Consider the following 26,294-nt stretch of genomic DNA (forward strand, 5'->3'; position numbering starts at 1 on the left):
CATTCACATATAATTTATAACACATCAACTAAAAGTAAGCTCAAACCATATCCAATTATGAATGAATCTATGAAAATTAAGCCATTTTCGCATGGCTAAAGTTATACATATTCAAGGTCGAACAAAATACATATTAGCCTATACATGCCATAAGTTTGAAAATAGACTTTTAAAAGTACCGAAGGTTGGCGATAGCGTGGATGACTTTTCTGACGATCCCCGAGCTCGTAACTTACAGCAAAATCTATAAAACAGAGTAACAAAGACACATACAGAGTAAGCTAACTTAGCTTAATAAGTCATAAGCAATTTTAACATTTAAAATAATAATCAAACATTAAAAATTAACCAAATTAAAACATTGATGTTGTACATTATCTCGATCATATCATCTCTTTTATTTATTTCTAACTTATACTTTTACACAAAGGGTTACCATGGCCGAATGCCAACAATTCACATTTAGCATAATGTTATTCAACTTTTCATTCTCAAAATAACATTATCTCAAATATGTTTACATTCAAATATATATATATACTCATGAATCAAACTCAACTTTATAAGCCAACATCACTCATTTAGTCGATTATAGAGAATCAAAGATAATATCACAAATGTGCATACCTATATGGCCAAATATGCAAGATCAAATTTAACATCACCTAAGTACTTACTCATATGGCTGAATATACAAATTCAAATATAATATCACTTTTGTGCATACCTTCATGGTCAAATATTCAAGATTCAATATAACGTCACATATGTACATACCTATGTGGCCGAATAAATACAAGATCATTTAGCTCAATTTACTTGATCAATTTCCACCTCAACTCGTAATCTTATAAGCATAGGCTTGAAAATAAATCACCGGTATAAAACCTGCTAGACATAAGCCTGAATCACACACCGGCACAAGGCCTGCTAGACTCAAAGTCTGATATTATTCACCGGCAACAACCTGCTAGGCATAAAGCCCGATTACATTCACCAGCATAAAGCTTGCTAGGCTGAAAGCCCGAATATCCCTATTATAATGCTGTCTCGGACACAATTCATATAACAAAAACTCCATATATTCCATATAGATCATACAAACTTTTAAATGATATAACTCTGTCGAATTAAACTCAAATATAATATTTCTATGCTCAAACACATTCGACTAGCTCTTTTATGAATCAATAGATTCCAAACAGCATATTAAACTAAGTTATAAAAAAATGATATTTAATTGCTTAAAGACTTACCTCGAACTATGAAAAACCGGTACGGATCGGCTAGTCAACAACTTTACTTTTTCCCCGATCTAAATCCGATTTTCTCTTTTCTTGATCTAAATTAATATAAATTAAATTTATCAAATAAAATATTCAACCAAATTCATCCAAAAACACACAAATGGCCAAATTTCAATTTTAACCCTGATATTTCACATTTTTCACAATTTAGTCCCTATTGCATAAAACACAAAATATGCAAAATCTCACAACAACATTGTTAGGCCGAATATTCCTTATTCTCATACTAGTCCAGTTATTTCATTTATTTCACATTTTAGTCCCTCAATTTATTATTTTCACAATTTAGTCCTAATTACTCAAAATCATTAAAAACTCCAATACAAAACATGATAATCTAAAATATATTTTTAATATCTCATCATCAAACATCTCAAAACACAAATATTCATCAATGGCATAACTTAAAACATTCATCAAAATCAGAAATTCTAGCATGGGTCTTGTAGATAACAACGATCTCAAAAACGTAAAAATTATCAAAAACCGAGCTAATTACATACCTTGATTGAGCTTAATAAGTTGCCGAACCCTTAAAGGTTTCTTTTCTTTCTTATTTTCTTTAGTTTCGGCAATAATAAAGAACATGCGTGGTTGTTTTTAATTTATGTTATAATATATACATATTATTACTTATATTATAACTTTAATATTATTATAATATTATTTCCACCCACTAACTAGTGACCGAATGTGTCCATGCCAATTTCAATGGTATAATTGCATTATAAGTACTCCACATTAAAAGAACAAAGCAATTAGGCACTTTAACAATTAGCATGCAAATTTTACATTTTATGCAATTAAGCCCTTTTATTAAATCGGCCACTCAAACAACAAAATTAAAACACGAAAGTTTCACATATATAAATTCACACATGGTAAACATAGAAAATAATTTTAAAATATTTTTCTAACTTGGATTCATGGTCCCGAAACCACCGTTCCGATTAGGGTCTAAATTAGGCTGTTACAATCAAGAAGGGCTTTGCCCCAATTATTAAAAGAGGCTAGGCCTCCAGTTATATGATAAAGCAGCTATGCTGCTAGTGGAGAGTTTGGTTGGGTGGGTTGAGTTATTCCCCACATGGTGTGTTGGTTGGTACGGTGGAGAGTAGCGGATGGTGGGTTGAGTAGTCTCCCCAAATGGGCTTGCATACATTCATTGATATTACATGTGATATTGAAATGGGCCTATGGGCCATACCGCTTACAGTAAAGGCTTCAGCCAGTGATATGATTTATGAAAAGGCTTCGGCCCAAGGATATGATTTATGAAAAGGCTTCGGCCCAGTGTATGTCGAGACTGAATTAGGGCTTAGGCCCATATTGCTATTGTTTAAGGGCTAAGGCTTAGATTGTACTATTACTGAATAGGGCTTTAGCCCAGATTGTACTGACACGGTGTTATTCACTGTTTGTTTGTTGTTGGGGATTACACACTGAGTTTTCGTAAACTCACCCCATTTCTAACTATGCAGGTAATCCCTAAGCTTAGATAGTTTGGAGCTGCAAGGGACTCGGAGATGGCCACACTTCTGTTTCTGTTTCTTTTAATTGTAATAAGTAACCGGTTTATTTTTTTATATAAGTTTTATCTTAATTAATATTATTATTTGGTTTTAGGTTGTAATAAGGCCATTTTAATTAATTTTCTGGGATTATTTTATTTTATACCCTATATTTTACTGATAACAATCCAAAATGTGTTAGACTTAGGGCGCGTTTCCAAAATTATAATTGTTTTCAAAATAACGCAACGATACAATTAATCGGTTTATCAAAAATATCTACTTAAATGAATTCCAACTCGTTTTTCTCAAAACCTAACCTCGCACCAAAGTGTGGCAATGGTTGTGGGCATGTCTAGGATTGGATCCAATCAAGAGCTTGGTACTTAAGCAGCCTTCATGGCTCACCTCCTCTGTTTCGGATACCTACTTGGTGCACAGCTTCCATTCACTTTATTAACCTAGCAAAGACTATCTTTTAAAACACTAAGAAGGACGTTGAAAGAGGCATGGGTATTCTTAAAAACTTCAATGTGACACGTCAGATCCGGCCATAACGTCTGGGCTAGGTTTGGGGTGTTACATTTAGTGGTATCAAAGCCAGATTACAAAACTTGGCTGTGGTATGGGTAGTAGAAAATTATTGTTATTTTTTATTTTTATTTTTATTTTCTTTCTTGTTTCAAAATTGGGGTTTGAAAAGGGTTTTTCTAAAATTTTGTTTTGAAATTTATCAACGAAACTTGACTTGTTTCTGAAAAGATGTTACTGGAAGTGTGGCACACCGAGTCTCCGGCACCAAATCTGTAAGTTCTCTAACTCTGTTTACTGTTATAGATTGAAATGCTATATTGAGAAACCACTATAAATAGTAGCACTATACTGGAACTCTCTAGTTAGAGTAAACTGTAACACTTGAATTTAGATTTAGTATTTATTTGGTGTGTGTTCTCGAAATGAAGAATTGGTTGCATGTAAAATCTATCCGCTCCGATGGACAAATATTTTGGGTGTATGTTAGTATTATTAGTATCAAAGTGCGCAGTGGAAGTGTGGTGGTGTAGTCTGAGAGTGGAAAATTTCGAGGACGAAATTTCTTTAAGGGGGTAGAATTGTAACACCCCGAATTTGGGCCTAGAAGTATTGGGCCTTGAGTGGGGGTCCGTAAGGAGGTTGTATATATGTATTTAATTGTGCAATGAAATGAAACAATTAAATGTTTGCTTTAGTGGTTAATGGCTTTCAGAAGTGTTGGAGAAATTTTGGGTTCAAACTTGGGCTTTAGCAAAAATTTTGGTATTAAGTGAAAAAAAACCTGGATGCTTGGATGAGGGACTTTTAAATTATTGTGTTAAATAAATGAAACAAGGAGCAATGTGGTCTAGTGGAAGTGGCGTAATTAAGGTTGTATGGGAGCCTGGGTTCAAGCCTTGGCTCTTGCAATTTATTATGTTTTTTTTAAGGGAATCTGGACTTTGGCCTTTAGACCTTATAATTAATTGGGGATAAAATATGACACAAAAAGAGCTTGTGGTGAAGTGGCAAGGTGGCGTCATAGAGTTGGCAAGGAGGTCCAGGGTTCAAAACTCATGGCAATCAAAGAGCATTTATTTTGCTAATAGGGGGCGGCAAGAGTTGGTGTTGAATTTAAACTCTGATGTTGGAAGGATCCCACATCGGGAAGCTAACATAAGAGTGGATGCGAAGTTGGCTTTAAATAGAGAGAACCATGAGGAGAGTAAAGGTAACTTTCTTGGCTGATCCCTTTTGCTGTATGGCGTGCTCGTTTGGATTGGGCGTCGGCTAAGAGTGCTCAGAGCGTGGATTAACTCCAGTCTCCTATCAGGTGTGTATTTCTCACTACTTTAGCTATAGGATGGCTACTTCGGGCCGCTATGGGCCGAAAAGGGCCATGTAAGCCCAATGGGCCTACAGGCCCAATTGGAAAAGTTTGTTTGATTGTGTAGTAAATATTGGACTAGGCTAGGCGAATCTCATATTTGTGACTAGATTTGGGCTAAAAGGGCCACACGAGCGTGTGGGCCCATTTGGGCCGAAAATAGGCTTTAGGCCCATTCGTATTGTTATCCCTGTTTGGAATACTTTAGTATGCCAAATTACTAAAGTGTCCTCAATTTGTAAAATTTCCAAAGTACCCTCGATTTATAGAATTACCGTTTTACCCTCAGTTTACAAAATTACCGTTTTACCTTCGATTTATAGAATTACCATTTTACCCTCAATTTACAGAATTATCATTTTACCCTCAATTTATAGAATTACCGTTTTACCCTCGATTTACAAAATTACTAAAATACCCTTGGTTTACAAAATTACCAAAATACCCCTAGTTTGTAAAATTACCAAAATACCACTGGTTTGTGAAATTACCGAAATACCCTCAATTTGTAGAATTACCAAAATATCCCTGATTTACAAAATTATAGAAATACCCTTGACTTTCTAAAAATTATAGAAATACCATTGGTTTACAAAATTACTGAAATACCCTTAGTTTGTAGATTTACCAAAACACCCTTGTAGGATGAAGTGACTAAAATACCCCTAATAGGTAAAAAGATTGTAAAGCCCCTGTATGGTAAAGTGACCATAATACCCCTGTATGGTAAAATGACGAATATGCCCTTATGTTCCGTATGACTGATGTGCTTAGGATTTACATATATTGATATTGGATTAGTTAAGTTTGAGTGATAGGTGGTGGTTATCGTAGGTGATTGATTTTGGAAACGTTTCAACTTCAACCCATAACAGGTGTGTAATAACCCTTGCAGTAGCTTAGATTAATATTCGCCGAAAAGCCGAAATGCTAAAATTTCGGCAGTTCGGGAACTTGTGATTTTGCCTTTGCTTAAAGATGCGATAGATACGATATGATCGGTGTTTGGATCGATGGAGCAGTTAAGAGCACAATTTTGTTCACGATGGTAAGTTGGGCCTCAATGGGCTGGAATCAGGCCCAATGGGCTTTCGGGCCCATTTGGGTAAAACTGATAGAAAATGAAATCTAAAAAAGTTGCATGTTAACACGGTTAGTACTGTTGTAAAATTTGGATTAAGCAGGCTTAGTGGGCTAAATCAGCATTCGTAGGGCCCATTAGGGGTTTTGGGCCCAAAAGCCCAAATTTGATAAAGTGGGTTAAAGATCATTGTTTAAACACTCAGAAATATTGATAATTGTTAATGAATATGGAAAACCTTGATATTTGGTAAAATTACGAAATTACCCTTATAATATGAAAAATGACTGTTTTGCCATTGTGGGCAAATGACTGACTTGGACTGTGTGGTTGATGGATTTGATTGTGAATATATGTTGGTGATATGAATAACTTGGCTGTGATTGTTTGATTCAAATATGGGCATGACATTCTGCATACATGACATATTGCATGGGTTGAGTTTTATAAATGGAGGAAGTGCTAAAAAGGCTATACCTCAGTTTACCGAAAAGGGCTTTGCCCCAGTTTATCAAGAAGGGCTTTGCCCCAGTTATTAAAAGAGGCTAGGCCTCCAGTTATATGATAAAGCAGCTATGCTACTAGTGGAGAGTTTGGTTGGGTGGGTTGAGTTATTCCCCACATGGTGTGTTGGTTGGTACGGGTGGAAAGTAGCGGATGGTGGGTTGAGCAGTCTCCCCAAATGGGCTTGCATACATTCATTGGTATTACATGTGATATTGAAATGGGCCTGTGGGCCATACCGCTTACAGTAAAGGCTTCGGCCAGTCATATGATTTATGAAAAGGCTTTGGCCCAGTGATATGATTTATGAAAAGGCTTCGGCCCAGTATATGTCGAGACTGAATCAGGGCTTAGGCCCATATTGCTACTGTTTAAGGGCTAAGGCCCAGACTGTACTGTTACTGAATAGGGCTTTGGCCTAGATTGTACTGACACTGTGTTATTCACTGTTTGTTTGTTGTTGGGTATTACACACTGAGTTTTCATAAACTCACCCTGTTTCTAACTGTGCAGGTAATCCCTAAGCTTAGATGGTTTGGAGCTGCGAGGGACTCGGAGATGGCCACACTACTGTTTCTGTTTCTTTTAATTGCAATAAGTAACCGATTTATTTTTTTATATAAGTTTTATCTTAATTAATATTATTTTTTGGTTTTGGGTTGTAATAAGGCCATTTTAATTATTTTTCTGGGATTATTTTATTTTATACCCTATATTTTACTGATAACAATCCAAAATGGGTTAGACTTAGGATGCGTTTCCAAAATGATAATTGTTTTCAAAATAACGCAACGATACAATTAATCGGTTTATCAAAAATATCTACTTAAATGAATTCCAACTCGTTTTTCTCAAAACCTAACCTCGCACCAAAGTGTGGCAATGGTTGTGGGCATGTCTAGGATTGGATCCATCAAGAGCTTGGTATTTAAGTAGCCTTCATGGCTCACCTCCTTTGTTTCAGATACCTACCTGGTGCACAGCTTCCATTCACTTTATTAACTTAGCAAAGACTATCTTTTAAAACACTAAGAAGGACGTTGAAAGAGGCATGGGTATTCTTAAAAACTTCAATATGACACGTCAGATCAGGCTATAACATCTGGGCCGGGTTTGGGGTGTTACACCTTGCCTCGGTTCTGGTTCAGGTTCAACTAACCCTTCTTTATTTCAAACGGTAATTGCATTAAGCTATTCCCTTGGGTTAGATTTAGTGTTACTCGACAAGCTGCCTTATGGTCGTTCAGAAATCAATTTAGCAACCTAGCCTATCTTTGTTTCGAGCCCTTGGATCGACGCTTGTTGATTCTTAAGTGCAGTTTCGGTATTTTGAAAATGAATTTCTAACATCGAGACGAATTTTATTAGCATCTCTTCAAGGTTTGACTTCTTTTCCTGCTGGTAAGGTGGATGTTGGAAACCTGAGGGATGTTGTGGCCTTTGATTTCCTTGGCCACACCACGAGAAGTTGGGATGGTTCCTCCAACCTGCATTATAAGTGTTACTGTATGAGTTATTTTGAGGTCTGAAGTTATTGTTACCCATATATTGAACTTGTTCCTCCTCGGTGCTAGGGTTGAAGGATTGATATTCTGTGTGTACTCCTCCTCCATTTGAATCACATCTCATCACTGGATGTACCTGAGTAGAACCATACAAACCATCAATCTTTTTATTTAGAAGTTCTACCTGGTTAGATAGCATAGTAACCGCGTCGAGGTTGAAAACATCAGCTGCTTTTGTTGGCTTTGTTCTCATGACTTGCCACTGATAGTTATTCAATAACATCTCTTCAATAAATTCGTAAGCCTCTTCAGGTGTTTTATTGTTCAAAGTTCCACCGACGACTGCGTCGATAAGTTGCCTTGTTGAGGGGTTCACCCCATTGTGAAAAGTATGAACCTACAGCCATAGAGGTAACCCATGGTGAGGGCACCTTCTCAATAGGTCCTTGTATCTCTCCCATGCATCATAAAGAGTTTCTAGATCCTTCTGCACAAAAGAAGAGATATCATTCCTCAACTTAGCCATTTTAGCCGATGGAAAATATTTAAGTAGAAATTTTTCGGTCATTTATTCCCAAGTAGTGATTGACCCTCGTGGTAACGAGTTCAACAACTTTTTAGCCTTATTCCTTAATGAAAAGGGAAATAACCGAAGGTGAATGGCATAATAAAAAATGCCATTGATTTTAAAAGTGTTGTAAAATTCTAGAAAATTCGTTAAATGAGTGTTTGGATCCTCATCCTGCAAACCATAAAACTGAACAAACTATTGTATCATTTGAATTGTGTTAGGTTTCAGTTCAAAATTATTTGCAGCAATAGTAGGCCTAACTATACTCGATTCAATTCCTTTTAAATTAGGTTTAGCATAATCATATGTAACGCCCCAATTTTCGCGAATTCTGTGAATGTTGGCATAGGTTTAATTATGTTAGTGGGCCTCTAGAAGGCCCAAGCTTAAGACAGAACCCGGTAATTTTAGTTAATTTTTGTTCCATAAGAAAAAGGGAGTGAAATTATGAAATAGGACCTATGTGAAAATGTTTGAAAATGCTATAGGCTAATTTGTAGTGGCCAAATAAATAGTAGTGCAAAATAGGAGGATTTGCATGTCAAATTCCCTACTTTTAATGTAGTGGCCGGCCAAGGTGATGGATAGTTGATAACGTATGCATTTTAGCATTTTAATAGTTAATGGATGATGGGCATTAGCATTTTAATAGTTAATGGATGATGGGCATGGTAAGCATTATGGGCATATTTTTATTGGAATTATGGCATGAGTATGGCACAAATATTAGTATATCATTTATGTGTCATAAAATGTTGAGTGATAAGAATAACAAAAGGAAGTAAAGGAAGGTTTTTGTTCATTCTTTGTTCTTCATAGCCGAATTTGAGAGAGAGCAAATAGGGGAAGAAACCCTTGAATATTCGGTCACTAGGAGGGGGAAAAATTGAAGGTAAGTTCTTGGTACTTTGCTTCTATCATGATGTTCATGAGTTCTTCTTGATTCTATCCTAACTCATGAAGCATATTTTGGTTTTTGGTTGTTGTTTCATGTTCTTTTGATGAAAAATGGAAGATAGGTGAAGTTGAGCCAAACAAATGAGCATGCATGTGCCTTAGATGCTAAGGGGAAAAATTGGCTAACATGTTGTGCTTTAAAATGATGAAATGGAGATTATACTTAAGTAAAATCATAGATATGTGATGATTGATTGGTGATATACATGTTTAAATAACAAGCATGCAAGTTAGGTGTGAAAGAGTGATTTGGTAATAAATCTGCTTGGGACAGCAGCAGTAATGTGACTTTGGAAAATCACCATAAATTGTGGGAGATGAATTAGAAGCTGAATAAATTATGTAATTAAAGATTAATGAGTCTTGTTTCAAATGAAATAAACGAGAACATATTTTTAATTCTGTACAATGAGAAATTTGATTTGTAATGAAGAGTGGTCAGATTAGTCAAACAGTGAAACATGGGAAACTTTAAGAAAAATCTGGTATTGATTGGCCATACCAAAAATTCTGAAACTTTTATGGATAGAAGATATATGAGTCTATTTTCAGGGAAAATTAATGGCACTTGATTTAGAGTTTCGTAGCTCCAGTTATAAATGATTTAGTGACTGTTGCTCAGGAAGACAGCTTGCAGTGAAATTATGATTATGTGGTAAACATTGACAAAAATTTGTTAATGAGTTGCTTATTGATTTCTTATAAGCTTACTATGATCTGTAGGTGTGGTTGGTCGAATATTGTAAGGGGATAATACGTAGTTTGTATTTGAATAGTTAGATTAACGTGTTAGTAATCCAATTGTAGGCGGTTCGTGTGTGGATCTCGTCAGCATATCGTCGCAAATAGGTGTGTAACTGACACCCTCTTTCTTAGTCTAGATCGGCAAAAGTCGAAAAGCCGAAATACCGAAAACTGGTATTTTGTAGATTTACGAGTGTGCGAATGCTCGTGAGGTAAATCGATTAATGTTTTTGGTAAGCTGCAATGTTTGGACTATAAAGTGCATGATTCTGTGCCCTCGATATTTTTGGGCTTAATGGGCCAAAATTGGAATGATGGGCCAACGGGCCCAATTCGATAAGAACCCTTGGTAGTGATTCTATTAGTACGTGAAAGGTAGGAATATGCATGAAAAACCCTAAAATAGATAAATTACTGAAATACCTTTAAAAGTGGAAAATTTACAGTTTTACCCCTAGGAGATAAATTACCGAAATACCTCTAGGGTTAAATTGACCTAAATGCATGTTTGACTGTTGTTATTTACTTCATGCCATGTTTTTATTATCTGATGCATGGGACTGGGATATTGATGGAGGAAGTACTGAAAGTGGCTTGTCCACGTACTGGAGGCTTTGCCTCAATTTACTGTTAACTGAGCAGCAAGGTTGCAACTGTGGAGTGTTAGGCTGGGTGGGTTGAGCTATTCCCCACATGGAGTGTATGGCTGGTACGGGTGGAGTGTAGTGGTTGGTGGGTTGAGTAGTCTCCCCAAATGGGCTTGCATATGTTTACTGATGTTGCATGTATTTTGAAATGGGCCTATGGGCCATACTGTTATTTGAATAAGGGGCTAAGGCCCAGTTTATTGTAATCTGAAAAGGGCTCTGGCCCAGTACCTCTGTTACCTGAATGGGCTTAGGCCCAATGGGCTTGAGCTGACTTGGGCTTTGAATGAGTTTTCCTTACACACTGAGTTTCCTCAAATTCACCCCTTCTTTAACCTTCCAGGTGAGCCTTGATGTGGGTGAATTGGAGCCGGAGGGGATTCAGAGTGGCCATGGTGAACACTTTTGGGTTTGAAAAAGAGACTGGTTTTCTTAAGTTATTTTTAATTACTATTTAATTTTTGGGTTGTAATAAGGCCATTTTAACTTTATTTTCTTCTTTGATTTTCTGGGATTATATTATTTTAAACAACTTTAAAATTGATGGATAATAATTCAAATGGGCTAGACTTAGGGCATGATTTCAAAACGATACTTGTTTTTTTTTTTTAAATAACACGATGTCACGAATATTCAATTTACCATAGATAACCACTCAAAGAAATTTCAACTTGTTATAACCAAGTGTGGCAATGGATGTGGACATGTCTAGGATTGGATCCAATCAGAGAGCTTGGTACTTAAGCAGCCTTCATGGCTCACCTCATCTGTTATGGATACCTACCTGGTGCCCAGCTTCCATTCACTTGGTTAGTTTGACAAAAGTCGGCTTTTTAAAACACTAAAAAAGGGAACACGGGTTTTTGACTTCAAAATGGCACGTCGGATTCGGCCTTAACGTCTAGGCCGGGTTTGGGGTGCTACATCATACATGGTACGAGGAGCAGGATCCTGATTTACTGGGTTCACAACAGCCAGAGGAGGTAGTAGATTATTATTATGATTATCAGCCATCTCCTCAGTTGTGGTTTGAATATCGTCCTCTTGCCCTTCCTCTATGTATTGTAGACTTCGCCTTATCTCTCTTCGGTTTCTGCGAGCTGTGCTTTCGATCTCACTATCAAAAAGTGGAGGTCCTGACGGGTTTCTTCAAGTCATAAACTATAAAAACCTACCAGAAGTAAATAAAAGAAAATTTAGTGATATAAACAAAAAATAAAAATTAAATTGTAATAAAATAAATGGCTAAAGTATTAAAAATGAAGCATTCCTAATATCTCAGTTCATCGACAACGATGCCAAAAACTTGATGTTCTGTGATAAGTTTTATATTTATGATTGATCGTACTTGAAAACTAACTATTATCACAATAAAGGCAAGTGCACCTATCGAACAGTAGTATAGCTTATAGCAAGACTGGAATGTCAAACCCACAGGAACTAAAAGTACTAGTATTAACCTTCTTTTTATTATCTAGCCTAAAAATAAGAGGATTTGTTTTATCTAAACTAATTATCTAAACTAAGAATGCACAAGAAGTAAATTGGGGAAATACTTTTGGGAGAACTGATTGATTTAGACAATACCCAACGGAAATTCCACCTAGACTTCACTTGTTATTTGACTCTGAATTAGACGATTTATTCACTTGACTTGATCCGTAGAAATCCCTAATTTATATTATTATCTCTCTCGAGACTAACAACGTTTAACCCTAGGTTGATTAATTGAAATCTCTTTCTAATTAAAACCCCTAGTGTTGCATTAACTCGATCTATGGATTTCCTTATTAGGTTTGACCCTAATCCGGCATATTTATGTCACCCTATGTCTAGGGGTACAATCAACTCCACTTAATTATGCTAGATCTACTCTTAGACAGGGAATTTTTCTCCTCTGAATAAGTACATCAATACTTGAATCAATATCCTGGAATATCAAAGCAAGAATTAAGAACACATAATTAAGAACAAATCAAGTATTGATCATATAATTCAAAAAATAATAAGAAGATTCGTCTTAGGTTTCTTCCCCTTAGGTATTTAGGGGATTTAGTTTATAGGTGTAAAAGAAAACATCTCAGAAGAATAATGATAACAAAACATAAAGAATCCTAAAAACCCCTGAAGGAAATTGAAGGGAGATTTTCAGTCTTGAAGGAGAATCCGGCTTTTGAGATGGATCAATCGACTTTCTTCGAGTAATTCCTTGCCTCCTACTCCTGTCCCTCCTCTAGGTGCCTCCTAGGGTGTTTATATAGGCTTTAGAATGCTTCCAAACCCTCAAGAGTGGCCTTTTCCGAATAGAACTAGACTTGGGCTCGACAGGGACACGCCCATGTGGAATGCCTGTGTGGGGTGGCTTAGGCCGTGTTTAGAGTCTGTTAAATAGACACGGGCATGTGGTTTACCCGTGTAAGGAAGTCCAGGCCATGTTAATTTTCCAGATTGACGTATTTTCTCTGTTTTTGGCCCGTTTCTCACTCTTTTTACTATCCTATGCTCACCTAAGTATAAAACATGAAATTAAAGGATTAGGAGCATCGAATTCCACAAATCTAATGATAATTCATCCAAAAAAATGTGTTTAAGCATGGGATAAAATATGTATAAATTTTGACTTATCAGTAATCAGCACTTAATTACATGCAATAAGATGTGATATGTTTGAACTATTATATATAAGCATGTTTCGTATCTATTTTCGAATGTGCATGTGATATACGTTCTGGTATCTGTTGTTCTACTATATCTGATATTCTGTCTGTATCTGGCTATGGGGTGAGATTTGTATTATGAGGAGGAAGTGTTCTGTGTGAGACGATATCTCACTAATATACTGGCAGCACTGCTGCGATTTTTCTATAAAGTGTCATATAGACACTATGCGGTGTGTAGGGTTGGGTGGGTGTTTTATACCCCACATGGTGTGTTGGGATGGTCGAAGCTGGTGTGTAGAGGATGGGGGTAGGATTAAATTTATATATATCTATTTCTGTATTACTCTGATCTGATTCTGATTCTGGTATGACATAAGTCTGCATCTAATCTGAATGTATCTGAATTTGAGATTTCGTTTTTGTGAGTTGCATAGTAAGTTATAAAACTCATTCTCTATTTGTTTGAAAATTTCAGGTAACCCTCAGATTTAGGTGGGTCGATGCAACGGGATCTTGGATGTGTCCATTATGTCGTAGAACTATTTTTGCTTTAATTTGGTTTACTTAAATTTCGGTTTTGAGAGTTTTGTATAATTTGGACTCTCCAAACTTTTGGGATTGTTTTGGTTTTGGATTTTAGTTTTGGTTTTCTAGCATAACATTTGATAAAGTGATTTACAAAAATAACTGTTTTATACAATTAACTATTTTCAAGAAAACAAACTCGGTTTCCAAAACATAACTACGTAAGAACTTCAGCTGCAATTTATATGTTTTAGTTGAAAGTTTAATCAATCAATGGATTTAACTGATAAGCGTAACAACATATTTTCAATAAGTGGACTCTTTTACTAGCAACGATATATGATGTTTTCAAAAGGGAAATTAAAAGTCATCTTTATAGAATTTCTTCGTAACATTTCCTAATTCAGCCATAATGTCTAGACTGAGTTTGAGGTGTTACAGGTAGCCAAATAGAAAAATTGTTTATTCTTAAATGATCAAGGTAAGTTTTAGTTATCATATGAGCTTACTAAGCATATTATATTCTTACCTCCTTTGTTTTCCATTTTCCTTGTAGATCGCTACCTTGCAATGTTGGAAAAAGGGGTTTGAAAAATGCAAGAGAAAATAAGTTTGGGAAAAACTAAAGTTTTAATTTTTTTTTTCAAAAATAAGAACTTGTTTGTGATATCTAAAGTAATAAACACTTAATCAAAATTGTACCTTTTTGAATCGTCTAAGATGAGCGTTTCGATCGAGTAGTCATCTTCACTATCATCAAGCTTATGTCAACCGAGTGTGGGCTCGCTTCGAATCAGAAAATTTTCTACAAAATTACTAGTGAGGCAATTTTCCAATTTCACTAAACTTCTGGATCACTTTATAAATAAGAAAAAAATATCTCTAGAAATCTTTTGAAATAATTTCATCAGAGAATTTTCTCTCTACAACTTTCTTTTGAATTCAAGTTTGTGTAAAATAATGACCCAATGCTCTCTTTATAAATGGAGAGTTTAAAGAGTTTAAAAAAGATCAAATTTAATCGCTTTAATATTAAATTTAATCTTTCTTGATAAGTATTATATTAATTTAATATTAAATATATTAAATTAATAGAATATTTATCTAATAGATAAATATTAAATTACATTTAATATTAAGATAATCACTTTAATATTAAATTAATAAAATACTATCAAGATAAGTATTAAATTAAATATACTATTAAATTTATTATTTTTGGAATAGTTAATCTGAAATCAAATTATCCGGTAGAGTAGGAGTGTGATTCTTCCATTGCTCAACCGTCGAAGAACCACCATTGTCGATCGGGATGTTGTCGACACTATCATGCACGGTGTTGCCATCGCAGATACGACACCCTCACAACACACCGAGTCGATTTGGTTTGGGCTAGTGATGGCCCGACCAGTCCGAGCCAACCACCAGTTGAAACATCAGCTTGGTTTCACATACGGAGCCCATTCGACCATTTTTGGGTCTCGGTATTGGTTTCTGGTTCTCGGTTCCAACTTTTGATCTCAAGTCCAATTTGCAAGTTCAATTATCCATTGAGCCAATTGTCTGACTTGAAAATTAATTTTCAAAAACATCATATTTATTTTAATTAATTTGACTAAATTAATTTTTCTTGATCAAAATTAATTTTCTCAAAAATCACTGAGATTTTCCAAAATTAATTTTTTAAGAAAATTCTTTAATCAAATTCTCTAGTTGAACAATTCTCATGATCACCCAATTTAATTTCACATCGAATAAATCAACTCAATTAAATTATTTCTAAAGTTGCAGAATTTTCTTCTGATTCAAATGCAGTCCAATCGAGCTTTTGTTAAGCTAGAGAATGGCTCAATAAGACATATACAATTAGGCTCTGGTAATTACAATTATGTCTAGAAGCATCGTTCTGATAATTTTCAATTTACTTAACCATGGAGTTAGTCCAGAAGAAGCACCATGATTGAAAACTCCTTATTGTATACTCTTTACAAAAGCAATCATCCAATTGCTTTGTCCAATGACCTCGTCATGTGTGTGTTACCCTCATATGATATCCTTGAATCCTTTGAGTTAAATCCATTCACTCAATACAATCCTATTTTATCTTATTGTCACTATTATGTCTTCTTAATGATTAATATGATCACTGTCAACAAACAACTGTGGTAAATTGCTCATTCGATAACAAGCGACCCGTATTCATGTTTCATATTTATCAATTACATAATGGCAATAAGAGAATATCGTTAACTCTTTAATTGAGCTATGAATTTCATTGTTGCTAGTAAAGCCATGCCCAATTTCTGTACAAAGAATCATCGATGGTTCGAACCCCCTTTCTTGAATAAATGTCTTGCCTTGCAACCCGAGAAAATATTTTTTGACATTTGGGTATTGAAATTTCACAGGATAAAAAACCAACAGTGCTTCTTGTTCAATAGTTCTTCTATACTTTCTAGGAGGCATTTTCAATAATCTTTTAACTAGACGACTAATCAAAATCAAACAATATATTTTGACAAGCAAAAGAGTGATGCAATAAAGCAATGGAGATAGGATCCCTTAACCTCAGTTTAGAAGTTTGTGATTCCTCGCGAAGGTGTGTTGTAATTGCCTCGTTGGTGTGATACTTTTGTCCCTGCACAATATAAGAAACGAAAGAAAAAGGAAGAAAAAGTGCAACAAAATAGAAAAAAGAATAAGGAGTTTTGAAAATAGAATGGTTTAAGAAAACTAAAGAGTTTTAGAGTTAGAAGAGGTTTAGTATTAGTTTTAGGAGTGTTTGAAGTGAAAAAGGAGTGTAAATTTAGCTTAAAACAAGATAAAAATAAGACTTTTTGTTGTTGGGTTGCACAACGGGTCAGGTCGACTCTACAAAAAATTGTAGGGATGTCGTGACATAAGGGTTCCATGTTGTGACACCCCTAGAAGGATACCGATGTCGCGACACACCTTGAAATTTTTGGTTTCTAGGGTACACTGACCTCTTTTTCTCAACACAGAGGTGTTGTGTCATGACGTCAACTGAATTGTTCAATTTCATAAACATTTGTTCGGTGCTGTGACATAGAGGTTCCATGTTCTGACATTGACTCTGTTTTAGCCCTTCCTTCTAAATTTCAAAGTGCTTGGAATACATATTTGAACAATTTAAATAAAGTTAAATCCTAAGCTATCCATAAGTCTAGTAAAATACAATAATATATAAAGGTTTAACTCAGTTTTAAAATTATCAAGTATTGCTGCCAGATTCATCCTTTAGCTTTGTCAGTATGTACATGGATGCGCTTGTGGTTATTTTTCTATCCGTATTGGTCCAACATCAATCATGCCACTCCACCTTGTTTTGTTTATCCTACTCCTTGAATATGCTTTTTCGACCTGTACTTATCACAAAAAATACCTTTTCTGGCTCAAGGTATTTAGGGATTTTTACAGGTATTTCAAAGCATTATTTCCCTAATTTTTCCCCACTTTCTCATTCTGTTAGTGACCACATTTGAAGATTTCAGTATCACCATTGATTTTCATGATTAGCTCATTATTTTCTAGGTCAATGGTGGACCTTAACGTGGCTAAAAATGGTCTACCTAACAGAATAGGTATTTCACGGTCTTCTTTAAAATCTAGAATTACAAAATCAACTAGGATGATAAAGTTACGCATTTTAACCAACATATCTTTAAGTACTCCCTTAGGTTGTACATTGTAATGTGATATGCATATTTTTAAATTCCCTAACTTGAGTTTCTTGTATATAGATATGGGCATCAAATTTATACTTTACCCTAGATTACATAAGGTCTTACTAAAGTGAATATCCCTTACCTCTACAGGAATTGTAAAACTCCTTGGGTCTTTTAGCTTTAGGGGTAAATGTTTAGAAATTATCGCACTGCAAGATGCGTGATTTCTTTTAAATATTTAGCGTATTTAGGAACTTTTTCAATTAATTCAATTAAAGGCAAATTAACATTAAACTGTTTGAATAAGTTTAGAAAACTTACAAATTTCGCTTCATCCCGTTTCCATTTATCCTCTAACCATGAGGGGAATGGTTGATAAACACAAAATTATACATATTTTTACCCCAAATACTTAGCATATTTATGGATGTTTATTACTAGGTTTGTGGATTTTGGTGCTCTTAATCCAGTTATTTCATGTTTTGTACTCAGGAGAGCACCAAGAGTCAAAAGGAGCCAAAAACGAGCTAAAAAGGGACAAAACGGACCAAATCGAGAATGTCAAAACCATTTTTAAATCGTTTTTAAATCGAGTTTTCGAAAATGGGAATCGACTTTAAGAAAAACGAAAACAGGAGTCGCCACCAATGTTTTTAGGTGTGATTGGATCACCTTATAAAATGTTTTGTTTTAAAACATTAATTTTGGTCTACGAAAGTCGAGAAAACGGATTCGGGAATCGGTTATGTACGAGGAAGGGTTAGAACCCTCGTAACGCCCAAAAATTGGTACCTAATTGATTATCATGTGTCTTTAATGTCGAAAATTTGAAAGTTTTAAGATGCAAACCTCTTTTAATTAGAATGTCTCAATTTTGAAAATTAAGGCTCACTTATTTTAAACGAGTCAAAACATCACATCCAGTAAGTTAGGACGCAACATTTTAAAACCTTCGAAACTAAGCTCGTCTTTCGAAAATTTCTATCTCGAAACAACAAAACGCCATATCCAGTAAGTTAGGACACTATGTTTTGAAATCTCGAAATAATTGTTTAAGTTTTGAAAACTCAAAATCACTTAGAAGGGTGCTTGACTATTCGAATTCAACGAGAAAAGTCGCAACTCAGTAAGTTAGGGCACTACCTTTCTCGAAGTTTCCAAACATCAAGCATTGCCTTTTATTTTTCTTTTTAAAAAAACCTTGGAATATTATTTTAAATGACGTTTTAGGATGACATATTAATGCATCATGAAGCATAGATGTATAAAATATTCTAACATTTCCATACAAACATAAATAATATCATTAAGACAAAACTAAATAAAATGAATATATGTTTAATAAAAACAAATCATACTAGGGTAAATATAAGATAATAAACAAATAAAAACATGAGTAAACTAAAAGAAAAGCATAATACATGCAAAAATTATACAACAATATATATCATAAAATAGCACATAAAAGAAATAATTAAACATAGCATATAAAAAAATGAAACTATGCACAAATAAGATAAATGACATACACTAAAAAAATGAATAAATAGAACATTTACAAATTATAAAAATATAATGCAATAGTTCAAAATACATGAAATGATAATATAATATATATACATGCATAGAAAATATATATTTGAAAATAAACTATATAAAAAGGTTAAATATTATAATATATAAAATACATAATCAAATGTATAAAAGATAGGAATAAATATACATATTTGAAAAATGAAGAAATTAAAATAAAAAAAGGGTTGAAAAACTAAGATAGACGAAGAATAAAATAAGAACAAACCACAGAGAGTAAAAACGCAAGAGGGAGAGAAATTTGAGTGAATGCTCTCAAGAATTCTTATTGCTTCCCAAAACTCAAGTGTGTTACAATGAAGGGAGAGGCCTCTATTTATAGTTGAGCCTCCCCAAATCCAACGGTATAGATCAATTACATCAACGGTTAAGATTAAAGGATATCTACAAATTAAATCTCCAAGATTACAAGATCATATCTTCAAGATTGCATATCATATCTAAGATTGCATGTCATATCTAAGATTGTATCATATCTAAGATTGCATATCCTTAAAGATTATATTTCCATATGAGTCAAGCTTATAGATGGACCTTAAATCTTTTCAAGTAATGGGCCATTTTGATTGGGCCAAATTATATGTTTGTAATTTTGTACTGGACTTGGACTTCTTTTTTTTTTTAAATTTGAACTTATTTCTGGGCCCGGGCAAAATTGAGTGTCTACAGAGAAGATGATACGGCCTAAGCCTTGCCACACAAGCATCTCACACGCCCGTGGCCTTCGGGGGTGTCGACCAAGGTTTTCACGATTCACACGGCCTGGCCATTGAGCCCACACGGTCGTGTGCAATTCAACGGATCGAACACGGCTTGGTAATCACGTCACACGGCCGTGGCACACGAGCGTGTCCCTTTTTTAAAGAGTTGTATTTTACACGAAAAGGGGTACTTAGGGAGGAAGAAAGCCAATCCAAAGCCTATATAAACACCCTAAGTAAGACCTAGAAAGAGGCCGCTTTTTCCAGAACTTTTCTGGAATACAAAACCACACACCGGGAATTACTTTAAGAAAGTCAGACGATCCATCTCAAAAGCGGAGCTACTTCAAGACTGAAGATCTCTCTCAGAATTCTTCAAGGGTTTTAGAGTTTTCTTCATGTTTTGTTATTTTTATACTTTTGAGATGTACTCTTATTTTATTATGAAGTAAACTCCTTAGATACCTAAGGGGGATAAAACCTATGATGGATCTTGTTATTACTATCTGAACTGTATGATAAGTACTTGATTTGTTCTTAATTATGTGTTCTTAATGCTTGAGTTAATATTCCGGGTATTAATTCATGATTTGATGTGCTTATGAAAAGGAGGAATAGACCCTGCCTAAGAGTAGATTTGGCATAATTAAGTGGAGTTGATCTAATGCCTAGAAATAGGGTTACGAGATTTTTCCGGATTAGGGTGAAACCTAATATGGGAGTCATAGAGTGATTTACTGCTTCCCTAGGGGTTTTAATTAAGAAAGAAATTTTGATTAGTTCAACTGAAGGTTAGACGTTATTAGTCTCGAAAGGGATAATAACATAGGTTAGGGAGTCTCACGGATCAAGTTAAGTGAATAAATCGTCCAGTTCAGAGTTAGATAACAAGTGAAATCTAGGTGGATTCCTCTTTGGGTGTCATCTTTATTAATTGCTTTTCTTCAAGTCTTTTTCCAAATTTCCTCTTCGCTTTAATTAAATTAGTTGATTAGTTTAGATAATTAGTTTAATAAACAAACCCTTTTATTTCTAGGTTAAATAAAAAAAAGATAGTTATTACTAGTACTTTTGGTTCCCTTAGGTACGGTATCCCGGTCTTGCCATTACTATACTATTGTTCGATAGGTGCGCTTGCCTTTTCGTCGTGGTAATAGTTAGTCTAGGTTTGATCTTCATTATAAATATTTATTACTTATTACGAATCACGCGATCAAGTTTTTGGCGCCATTGCCGGGGAGCTGAAATATTAGGAACACTAAATTTTTATTACTTTAGCCATTTATTTTTTCTTGCAATTTTATTTTATTTTATTATTTATTAATTTACTTTTTCACTCTCTTGGCATTTTTTTATAGTTTATGACTAGAAGAAACCCGTTGGGACCATTACTTTTTGACGAAGACATCTATCGTACAATTTGCAAAAATCAAAGAGAAATAAGGCGTAGCTTACGATACATAGAGAATGAGCGAGAAGACGATACTCAAACCCAAACCGATGAGATGGCTGGAAACCAAGGCAATCAGCTACCTCCTGCAATTGCTACTAATCAAAATCCTACTCCACGTACTATGTATGATTATGCTAAACCTTCTTTAATAGGAACTGAGTCTAGTATAGTTAGACCTGCTATTGCTGCGAATAATTTCAAACTAAAACCTAACACAATTCAGATGATATAGCAGTTTGTTCAGTTTGATGGTTTGCAGGATGAGGATCCCAACACGCACTTGGCAAATTTTCTTGAATTTTCTGATACATTCAAAATCAATGGCGTTTCTGATGATGCCATTCGTCTTCGGTTATTTCCCTTTTCACTGAGAAACAAAGCTAAACAATAGTTGAACTCGTTACCACGAGGATCTATCACTACTTGGGAACAAATGACCGAGAAATTTTTACTAAAATATTGCCAGCTAAAATGGCTAAATTACGTAATGATATCTCTTCTTTTGTGCAGATGGATTTAGAAACACTTTACGATGCATGGAAGAGATACAAGGACTTACTGAGAAGGTGCCCTCACCATGGGTTACCACTTTGGCTGCAAGTTCAAACGTTCTACAATGGTGTGAATCCCTTGACAAGACAAATGATTGACGTAGCTGCTGGCGGAACCATCAACAATAAAACACCGAAAGATGCCTATGAATTTATAGAGGAGATGTCACTGAATAACTATCAGTGGCAAGTCATGAGGACTGCGCCAACAAAAATAGCCAGCGTTTATAACGTCGACTTAGTTACTATGCTGTCAAATTAGGTAGAACTTCTCAATAAAAAGATTGATAGTTTTCTTGGTTCTACGCAGGTGCATCCAGTAATGAGGTGTGACTCAAGTGGCGGAGGTGTACATACAGAATACCAACCCTTCAATCCTACAATTGAGGAAGAACAAGTCAACTATATGGGTAACAATAACTTCCGATCTCAAAATAACCCATACAGTAATACTTATAATACAGGTTGGAGAAACCACCCAAATTTCTCCTGGGGTGGTCAAGGGAATCAAAAGCCACAAAATCCTCAGGGTTTTCAACAACTGCCTTATCAACAAGAGAAGAAGCCGAACCTTGAAAAGATGCTCTCAAAATGCATATCAGTATCCGAAACCCGTTTCCAAAATACCGAGACAGCACTTAAGAATCAACAAGCATCGATCCAAGGACTCGAAACTCAGATAGGCCAGCTATCTAAACTAATCTCTGAGCGACCACAAGGTAGCTTACCAAGTAATACGGAACCTAATCCGAGGGAACACCTCAATGCAATTAGTGCCCAAGATAAGGAAGGATTCATTACACCCGAGCTAGAATTACAGCAAGACAACGCGATGAACAAAGGTCGAGAAGAGGTAAATGATGATGATCCTAAACAGGTAAGTACGAATTATGAACCTCGTGTGCCATATCCTAAAGCGATGATGAAAGATAGAATAGAAGAAAAATTTGGTAAGTTTGTCAAACTCTTAAAGAAGTTACATATTAACTTACCCTTTATTGAAGTTCTTTCGCAGATGCCCAACTCAGCAAAATTCTTAAAGGAACTTCTGAGCAATAAAAGGAAATTAGACGCTACATCGCATGTGGAACAAAATGCAGTCTGCTCAACTATTCTAAAGAATAAGCTACCTAACAAATTGAAAGATCTAGGGAGTTTTACAATTCCTTGCTTAATTGGTAGTTTATCTGTGAATAATGCATTAGCTGATCTAGGGGCAAGTATAAATGTTGTGCTATATAAAATGTTTAAACGACTAGGTCTCGGTAAACCCAAACAGACTAGGATGAGGATACAATTGGCTGACAAAACAGTTAGATTTCCTAAGGGTATTATTGAAGACGTTCTCGTTAAAATTGATAAATTTATTTACCCCAGTAGACTTTGTTGTCTTAGATATGGATGAGGATAACGAGGTACCTTTAATTTTAGGACGACCATTTTTAGCAACTGCCAAAACCATTATTAATGTAGGCATAAGAGAGCTAACACTTCGTGTAGGTGACGACGCAGTAACACTCCAAGCACGCGACTCAGTCAAAACCTCTAAGACTCAAGAAAATGCTATAAAAACTATCGATGATAAAACTAATATTCAATCTTCCTTGCAGGAGCTTCCTCGAACCAAGACAACAGAGACAGTGCGCTACTATCATGAAAAGAACAAAGACGTCCGTGAAGAATGAAGACTACGGATAAAGGAGCTAGACGAATGGCGAGAACACAAACTGAGAACACATGATAAATCGAAACTACGCAAAAACAAGCCCGATACCTCTCTTAATCGACTTAAGGTCGGTGATACAGTCTTACTAGATGCTGTTGATCCTCACATTGTCACCACCACACCAAATGAGGAAATCCCTGTAATACCATGAAGATTTTTTACAGTAAGATATTATCCTTGATATAGTAAAATAAGGAAATAAAGTGAAAAAAAGGGAAATTTTGAGTTATGTCAATATTGAGAAGTATATTATGATATATTAATTCAAGAAAGGACTAAATTATAAAAGTGAGAAAAGTTTTGTTGCACAAGAGTAAATATTCATAATTTGAGGGGTTAAAGTGTAAATATGAAAAGTTGAAGGGCCAATAGTTTAAATAATTTAAGAGTGGAATGATCTAGAAACTAAGGAAAATGGATGAATTAGGACCAAATTGAATAGATGAAGAACTATGAGGGACTAAATTGTAATTTTACCAAATTAAATGATGACTCAAGGATGGAATTTTAAAAGATAATGAAGGGCAAAATGGTCAATTGGAAGAGAGAGAAATCTAGAAAATAATAATGATGCTAGAGATATTTTGATATTTTATAATTATTTAATTAGATAAATATTATTTTATTAATACTTTAATAAGATATTTTATTATTTTATTATTTTATTAGTATATAAAGAAAGAAAGATGAGAAATTCTCATCCATATTTTCCCATGCACTAACGTGAGAGAAAGAGAGGAAGAAAGAAAGTTTTGCTTTCTTTACAATTTGGTCCTTTTACCAAAAATTCACCATTTTCACCCAAAAATCAAATGAATTTCCATAGCTACCAAGAGACAAAAATGTTAAGGAGAGCATGGGGAGTTAGAATATCAAGTTGGATTCAAGAAATAGAAGCTAGAGGAGAGAGAAAATCAAGTTAAAGATTAGTATCAATAGGACAAGGTAAGTATATCAAGATTTCAATATGTTTTTAAGTTTGTTATTATTGACAAAGCATGGAAATAATGTTATAGTAGAGTTTTCTTACATAAGGTCCTATGTTTTTGATATGTTAGTGAAGAGAAAATAAGAGAAAGTGATGAGAAATGGTGTAGAAAAAGAAAATAAGGGTGGTATAACATCGTAATTAATTGCTTGCATAAAAACAGTTTGGACAGCAGCAGTAGACTAATTTTGAAAAATCACCATAAATTGTAGAAATCGAATTAGAAGGTGAAAAAAATATGGAATTAAAGCTTATTGAGTATAGTTTCTCATAGAAAAGTAGTGTAAGCAATGGATTTGTAAATGTTGAGATATAATGAATTTTGTGAGACAAGGTCAGAATGAATCCGGGTTCCCCTGTTCTGACTTTGAAAAATCATAAAATATTGAAAAAAATAATTAGGGGCTTAAATTTATATTTCTAAAATCCTGAATGAGTCTATTTTTAAGAGAAACAAACAAGAACATCATTTGAATCCTGTATGAGGAGATAATTAATTTTTGGTGAAGAGGGGTCAGCATTGTCAGACAGCAGAACAGGGGTAACTTTAAAGAATAAACTGTACTTATTGGCTAAACTAAAAATTCTTAAATTTTATGGTAATAATATATATGAGTCTAGATTCAGGAAAAATTATCGGATATTAATTTGGAGTTCTATAGATCCAAATATAAATAATTTAGTGACTATGATGCAAATAGACAGCTTGAATATTCATAAAACTAAATAATAAAAATTATGGATAATGTTACTTACAAGTGTGTTATCAACATTAAGGATGTGGAATAGAGAGGAGGAGGAGGAAAAATATGTATGAATATTCATCTAGCATGGCTAATTTGCATATTTTAGGCTCAGGGACTAAATTGAATAAAAGTAAAAATTTATGGGCAATTTTGTAAACATGTCAGAAATGACCAAATTGCATGAAATGGATTATTTTATTATTTAAATTACAAAATTGAATGAAATTATTAATTTAGTTCAAGATCGGGGGAAAACATGTTCTAGGGATTAAATTGAAAAGTGTTGAAATTATGAAAAATTCTGATATTTTATAGAATTCATGGATTGTTATCAATATATATGAGAATAATAGCTGGAAATAAGGATTAAATTGCAAGAATTTTATTTTCCTGACCCTAAGGATGAAATCGTCATTAATTAAAAGTTTAGGGGCAAAATGGTAATTTTGCCTAGAGATTAATTAAATGCATTAGAATATGAAATGAATGAAAATGATGATCAAATTTATTTATAAAGATCTGGATGACTCAAATATGAGACTTTATCGTGGAAAAGAAAAGATATCAGATTAATGAAATTATAAACACAAACAAGCAATGAGGTAAGTTCGTGTAACTTGAATTATATTCTTAAATGCTTGAGATTGTATGTTATTTATGTGAATATGATTTGAATGTTCATTGTATGAAAATTTATGAAACATTGATAAATTTGATAAAAGGAGAAGAAATCCCGGTTGAATGAAAGGAAAATTCGATGGATCTCTGAAAAGGAATTGATGGTAAAAAGGATCTAGCCCGGACGGGTGATCCTATCCTGATATAGCCCTCCCGAAGAATATGTGTAAAACGAATTTAGCCCGGACGGGTAATCCGAATTAGGGTCTGAATTTAGCCTGGACTGGTAATTCAGATCAAGACTCATTAGAGTAATTGCC

At 34.5% G+C, this 26,294-nt stretch overlaps 2 non-coding genes across 2 annotated transcripts; one reads left to right on the forward strand and one right to left on the reverse strand.

Annotated features, from left to right (window-relative positions):
• Positions 1-8,221: 8,221 nt before the first annotated feature.
• On the forward strand, positions 8,222-8,328 carry LOC121213288 (small nucleolar RNA R71). Its single transcript, XR_005908671.1, has one exon. It is a non-coding gene; the product is annotated as a small nucleolar RNA R71 (small nucleolar RNA).
• Positions 8,329-21,822: 13,494 nt separating this feature from the next.
• Positions 21,823-21,929, reverse strand: LOC121213356 (small nucleolar RNA R71). Its single transcript, XR_005908739.1, has one exon. It is a non-coding gene; the product is annotated as a small nucleolar RNA R71 (small nucleolar RNA).
• Positions 21,930-26,294: the final 4,365 nt, after the last annotated feature.

Source organism: Gossypium hirsutum, chromosome A13 (genome assembly GCF_007990345.1).
Source record: "Gossypium hirsutum isolate 1008001.06 chromosome A13, Gossypium_hirsutum_v2.1, whole genome shotgun sequence".
NCBI classification, from domain to species: domain Eukaryota; kingdom Viridiplantae; phylum Streptophyta; class Magnoliopsida; order Malvales; family Malvaceae; genus Gossypium; species Gossypium hirsutum.